The following is a 7,500-nucleotide window of genomic DNA, read 5'->3' as shown; positions in this document are numbered from 1 at the left end:
TATTGTTAATACGGACTAATTAGAATTACAGCAACACAATTTACATGAAAAAAGCAGTGGGGGCTGTATTTTAATACAGCCCCCAACTGCTGGTATTAAAATACGAGGTCACCGGCAGCCTCACAGCCATTCATAGGCTAGGTCGCTGAGCAAACAACTGTAAAATGGCCTATTGTCTACTCAGTTGTTTATTAGAGTTCTGTATTAAGAATTAAAAAGAAACAAATTAGGGAGCTTTAGCAACGATAACGGCGACGTCAACGAGAACGTCACAAATTTGCATATTTAGTGGGAAAAAACAATAGCTTTGCACGCCCTGCACGTGCGTTTTTCATTTTTGTCCGTTTCTTTGCCATCGTCAGCAAAACAGTAGGGAGCTTAAGATCTACGACGACGAAAACGCCACAAAACAATGATATCATTGCTTAAAAGAGCATAAATAATCATGCTGCACGTGCGGCACGGATTTAGCTCATATTTTTGCGGTTCTCTGCGTGACGACGACGTGAAATCACTAAATTTTAGGTTTTGACGACAACGTGAGCATGTAACAGAGAATGTTTCATTTTCTATTTTCAGTCAGAAACCAATTTATTTTTAGGATACTTCGCCCACATTGTATGACGTGAACCAGATGGAATAATCGCGAAAGGCTTTTAGTAGAGCAAAGTTCTATTTTGAGGTGACGTTTTCGTCGCCGTCGTAAATCTTAAGGTCCCTATTATAGGGAACTTAAGCACATTTGTTTTTGAGACGCGGACCGCAACCGGAAGTGAGCTGTTTTCCCTTTTGACCTGTCTTCACACAACTACATTTATATCGCCAAGTATCTTTTATCTATTAGAGATGATAAGTATAAAACTCTTGGGGACACCACTGTCCTGGGAAGCAAAATGTTCCCTTCCGGTTGCCGTCCGCGTCTCAAAAAGGCGCGAGCTTATGCTCCCTATAATTTAATAGGGAGTTTAAGATCTACGACGGCGACGGTCGACGAAAACGTCACCCCAGAATATAACTTTGGTTTATCGTAAGTCTTTCGCGATTATTCAATCTTGTTCACGTCTCATAATATGGGCGAAGTATCCTAAGATTAAGCTGATACGAGCGGTTTCAGAGTGGTAATAGCGAATGAAAGATTCTCTGTTGCATTCTTACGTTGTCGTCAAAACCTCAAATTTGGTGATTTCACGTTGTCGCTATGCAGAGGACCGCTAACATACTTGCTAAAATCCGTGCTGCACGTGCACGTGCAGTGTGTGTCCTGGAGTGTGGACACGTACTTTTATGCCGATCGACTTGGAGTAATCGCAAAATTATTACTGTAACGGGAAATAATATTTTTAGACAACATTCTCGTAGCCGTCGTCGTCGTCCTTGCTTTAGGTCCCTAATAACGTGAAATAGCCAAATTTGAGGTTTTGTGAACGACGCGAGCACTTGAAAATAAATTTTCATTTCCTCCCCAAAATTAAGCGTCACTTATATCGGTTTCAATTTTGAGGGACTGCGACACCATTGTCATGTTAGAAAGCTTGGAATAGTTGCGAGGTGATTACAATGAGGCGAATTTGTGTTTTGAGATGACGTTCTCGTTGCCGTTCCCGTCGTCATCGCTAAAGCTCCCTATTGACTCTTTTTGGCACCGTCGGGCTCTGGAATTTGCTCGTCTTAAAAGAGTGGTTGTTATAAACAGGGATGCAGACTGTTTAACAAAAGTTAGTGTATACCACCCAATATTGATAGCGGTTTTTGCGCATTCTGATTGGTTAGCTTGGACGTGAATAGCAATACGTTTATTAGTTTATTGTGGGTCATGACATTGACTTGTGTGCGTTGATTGAAACTTGGCTCCGTGGAGACGATGATTATGATTCGTATTTTGTTCGCGACATCACTCCGGTAGGTTATGCCTTGCATCATATACCAAGGACTGTGTCTGTTGGGGGAGGGGTTAGGGTTCTCGTTCGTGGCTGCTTTAAAGTTGACTTATTGCCCTGTTGTGTTTATCGTTCTTTTGAACATATTGAGCTAACTGTCTGGGGCACCGGTTTTTATTTCCGCTTGGTTGTTTTGTATCGCCCACCTGGGACTTGTGCATCATTATTTTTGGACAAGTTTTTAAAATTTTTGGATTATATTACGACTAGCAGTGGCTATTTCCTTCTTGTCGGTGACTTCGATTGTCACGTTGACAGCGCAGATAGTATCTCTCGACGTTTTTTGAGTACTTTGCAATCTTTTAACCTCCTTTAACATGTTGATGTTGCTACGCATGTTAAGGTTCAGTAGTACGGGAAACATTTTTCGTGCACCTTGTCGCGCGACCATGTTGCGTTGCAAGTTGAGATGGTCTGTTGCAGATTACCACCTTCTTGCGCAACAAATTTTCATGTTGCAAAAAGTAAAAGCGACCTCTACTTTCTACGATCGCGGATCACAGAAACTTCTGCGATCGTCTGCGATCATATGGAAACACACTTCTGCAATTGTCTGCGATCGTGATCGCAGAAGATAGAACGTGTTTGCGATCCTGCGATTGTATGGAAACCAAAGTTCTAAGATCTGCCATCGAAACGTGTCCCATGATATTTTTAATTCTGGCCTATGATTCAACGCTTTAGCCACAGAGCCCGAATGTTCGTTTATAACAATGCTCATTTGTAAGTTGTAAACATGGCTGGCACTGAACATGGTGACGTTACTAACGAGGAATTTATGGAGGAAGTTGCGCGGTATGAGTGCGTTTACAACCGTAACAGGAAAGATTTCAAAGATGAAAACAGAAAGGCTAACAGTTAGGAAATAATCAGAGAGAAATTTAAGTTATCGGCGGCGGAGGCAGAGGTCAAATTCCGCAACATAAGAACTGTGAATGGTCGTTATCTTAAGCGGTTGAAGACGATACCTTCTGAATCTTCATGAATAATTTTCGAACCCAAAATCGATGTTTCCTTCGGTTTTGAAGCTGACGATGTCGCCGCTTCAGGACTAAAAGAAGAAATAAATTTACTTGTAGCAAAATTTCCTCCTCGATGTCCGCCATTTTGTCTGCTGCGATTTTCCCGCGAGTACAATGCGCCTGTACATTTGGCATTTTCGCTGACCGAAATTTATGGTTACAGTCGGCTCTGCGATCGTCTGCGATTATATGGAAACAGCTCTCTTTGCGATCGTCTGCGATCCGCGATCGTCTGCGATCATATGGAAACCAGCCTTAAATGGTCATACCCTTGACCTGGTGATTACCAGGAGCGAGGAAACTTTTGCTTCCGATTTCTTTGTTTTTAATCCTGCTATATCTGACCACCATATGATTTGCTGTCGTCTCGGTTTTTCTAAGGAACGTGTTTTGACGAGAAAATTATTGCTTCGCCATACTCGCATCATTGACATAGATCAGTTTTGCTTGGACCTGGATGCCTCAGATTTATTGAATTCATCTCTTGGCAACTCTACTCTCCAGTCACTGCTCGACCGTCATGCCCCTATTAAAGAACGTACTGTTACCCTGCGTCCTCCTGCTCCGTGGTTGACCGAGGAAATCAAGCAGGCAAAGAGGAAGCGGCGCAGACTGGAGAGAAAATGGCGTTCTACAAGGAGTGACTCTAGTCTTGACTTATACCGGAATCAATGTCAGATTGTGAATGACATGATTCGGTTTGCAAAGGAAACTTTCTTTGCACCAGCGAATAATTTATTGTACAGGAAACCTGTGGCCCGCTATCCGACCGCTAGCTTCGATGTCAGCTCGCAGATCAATTCAACTCTTTCTTTGTCAATAGGATTCGACTTATCCGTGAAGGATTGCAATTGGATACCATGTCTCCTCCGCCTCTCTCCGACTCTTCTGTCTCTTCTGAGCTTACAAGTTTTAAGCCTATTTCGATTCATGACATGTCTTTGCTGATTAAATTATCTATGATGAAATGTTGTGCGTTGGATCCAGTTCCAGCCTCTGTTTTAAGTGGTTGCTAGCCAGTCTTGTTAAAAGTCATTACCAAGATTGTTAACTGTTCTTTAGCTGATGCTTTTATGCCTGCTGTCCTAAAAAATGCCGTGATTACTCCTCTGCTCAAGAAAACAAACTTAAATACTGATGAGTTTAAGAACTACCGTTTATTTCGAAAATGATTGAAAGGGCGGTAGCTGTTCAGCTTATGAGTTACATTGATGACAACCATTTGGGAGAGGTTTTCCAGTCTGCCTACTCTCGGGTTTCACATGACGTCACGGTCGCCATGTTGGTGTCCCGACCCAATCCTCTGGGAATTGAACTCTATTGTTATGCAAACGTTCTCTTGTGTTTTCGTTGAAAAACATGGCTGTTGATCACGTGAGTGAAACCCAAGAATAAGAAAAATCACAGCACCGAGACCCCCCTCCTCAAAGTGCAAGATGACATTTTAATGGACTTAACTGATTAGAGTGTATTGTGAAGTGCTAAGTTTCTACTCCATCTGAACCATGTGAGCGTTAGCCCTACTATTGGAAATGGGCCCACACAAGGACAGAGAAAAACTCTGACCAACGTTTGCAAAAACGTAATCCTTCCTTGTACTCGTACATGTTCATTGCCGTGACTTTAACATCTTCAGTTCCCACGGCCTGCTCCCGTCTGACCTTGTAGCTTAGTCGTTAGAGCAGCGGTGATCTAACCCGAAGGTCGTGGGTTCAATTTTTACCCTGGTCAGAGTTTTTCTCTGTCCTTGTGTGGGCCCATTTTCATTAGTAGGGCTAACGCTCACATTGTTCAGATGGGGCGGAAACTTAGCACTTCACATTACACTCTAATCAGTTAGGTCTGTTCAAATGTAAGTGTACATGGCCAACGTTTGCAAAAACGTAATCCTTCCTTGTACTAGCTCTGACATTTTAATGGCTCTGGATAATCGGCGAACGGTTGTCCTGTTGCTACTAGACTTGTCTGCTGCATTCGACACTTTAGATCATTCAGTTTTACTCTACAGACTGGAAGATCGTTTTAACATCTGAGATAAAGCGCTTTCTTGGTTCAAGTCCTATTTGTCAAATCGAAGTCAATCTGTTATAGTTAATGAGGCTTATTCCTCATTGCGTGGTATTGTGTATGGCGTGCCGCAGGGATCTGTCCTTGGCCCAATATGATATTTGTTATATACATCTCCACTTGGGGATATCATTAGGATGCACGACATGGAATTTCATTTTTATGCGGATGACTCGCAAATTTAACTGGCTTTGCGCAATCTCAACAATTTCACATCAACAGTACATTGCAACACAACTTTCACTGGCCTCTACACCAAGTGGGACTCCTTCACTCCTAGAAAGTATAAAATAAATTTAATCCGCACCCTCACCTATCGCTGCTTACGCATCTTCTCGAGTTCTTCCTTGTTACAGTCGACTCTCTTCGATCTCAGAGATATGTCCAGAAATGCGCACAACAACAAAAATTGCGAAAAAGAGATAATGTTGGCGAATTTGGCAAATATGGCGAAAATGACAATTTTGCCACAATCGCCAACGAGGCAAAGCACAAAGCAGTATAGGGGCCCCATAAAAGTTGGCGAAAGCGGTGAATTTGGCAAATATGGCGAAAATGACAATTTTGCCACAATCGCCAAGAAGGCAAAGCACAAAGCAGTATAGGGGCCCCATAAAAGTTGGCGAAAACGGCGAATTTGGCAAATATGGCGAAAATGACAATTTTGCCACAATCGCCAACGAGGCAAAACACAAAGCAGTGAAGGGGGCCCATAAAAGTTGGCGAAAGCGGCGAATTTGGCAAATATGGCGAAAATGACAATTTTGCCACAATCGCCAAGAAGGCAAAGCACAAAGCAGTATAGGGGCCCCATAAAAGTTGGCGAAAAAGGCGAATTTGGCAAATATGGCGAAAATGACAATTTTGCCACAATCGCCAACGAGGCAAAACACAAAGCAGTGAAGGGGGCCCATAAAAGTTGGCGAAAGCGGCGAATTTGGCAAATATGGCGAAAATGACAATTTTGCCACGATCGCCAACGAGGCAAAGCACAAAGCAGTATAGGGGCCCCATAAAAGTTGGCCAAAACGGCGAATTTGGCAAATATGGCGAAAATGACAATTTTGCCACAATCGCCAACGAGGCAAAACACAAAGCAGTGAAGGGGGCCCATAAAAGTTGGCGAAAGCGGTGAATTTGGCAAATATGGCGAAAATGACAATTTTGCCACAATCGCCAACGAGGCAAAACACAAAGCAGTGAAGGGGGCCCATAAAAGTTGGCGAAAGCGGCAACTTTGGCAAATATGGCGAAAATGACAATTTTGCCACAATCGCCAACGAGGCAAAACACAAAGCAGTGAAGGGGGCCCATAAAAGTTGGCGAAAGCGGCGAATTTGGCAAATATGGCGAAAATGACAATTTTGCCACAATCGCCAAGAAGGCAAAGCACAAAGCAGTATAGGGGCCCCATAAAAGTTGGCGAAAAAGGCGAATTTGGCAAATATGGCGAAAATGACAATTTTGCCACAATTGCCAACGAGGCAAAACACAAAGCAGTGAAGGGGGCCCATAAAAGTTGGCGAAAGCGGCGAATTTGGCAAATATGGCGAAAATGACAATTTTGCCACGATCGCCAACGAGGCAAAGCACAAAGCAGTATAGGGGCCCCATAAAAGTTGGCCAAAACGGCGAATTTGGCAAATATGGCGAAAATGACAATTTTGCCACAATCGCCAACGAGGCAAAACACAAAGCAGTGAAGGGGGCCCATAAAAGTTGGCGAAAGCGGCGAATTTGGCAAATATGGCGAAAATGACAATTTTGCCACAATCGCCAACGAGGCAAAACACAAAGCAGTGAAGGGGGCCCATAAAAGTTGGCGAAAGCGGCAACTTTGGCAAATATGGCGAAAATGACAATTTTGCCACAATCGCCAACGAGGCAAAACACAAAGGAATGAAGCAATGAGGGGGCCCATAAAAGTTGGTGAATGTAGCGAACAAAATAAATGAAAGAAGAATTCGATCTCCAGTGCTGTTTCAAATGTTTGACCTCAAATTACAGAAGTTCATTTCTTGAATTTTAATGCTTTTAGAAAATTAACAACCAGCATGAAGAACAAGGGAAAGAGGAATTTGGCAAAATAGGGAGATATGGCAACGGGACGCGGCTCCAAATAACAAAGTCATGGCAAGGTTGTCATTTGTGACTGCGCTGGAACAATTTAATTACTGACATATATAACTGCCTCGTACTCTGACAATTCATGTAAGAATGACCTCACCAACGGGTACTAAGAGTTTCAAAGCAGTTATGTGAATCTTACCAATGTCCGTTTGCAAGGAATTAGATTCAATAAACCACACACAAAATATGTCCTTGTCGTATGATCCATTACTTGAAAGTAAGCATTGCGTGAGGATGCATGTCGTGCCTGTGAATTTTATAGTAGCTTTTCACGAATCTTGCCATCAGTCGAGATTGAAATCCTTTTACCACAACTGTAGAAGAATGTCGACACCCAGTAGAAC

The sequence above is a fragment of the Montipora foliosa genome, chromosome 9, assembly GCF_036669935.1.
Source record: "Montipora foliosa isolate CH-2021 chromosome 9, ASM3666993v2, whole genome shotgun sequence".
NCBI lineage: Eukaryota > Metazoa > Cnidaria > Anthozoa > Scleractinia > Acroporidae > Montipora > Montipora foliosa.
The sequence above is the reverse complement of the archived record's forward strand: the minus strand, read 5'-3'. Positions refer to the sequence as shown.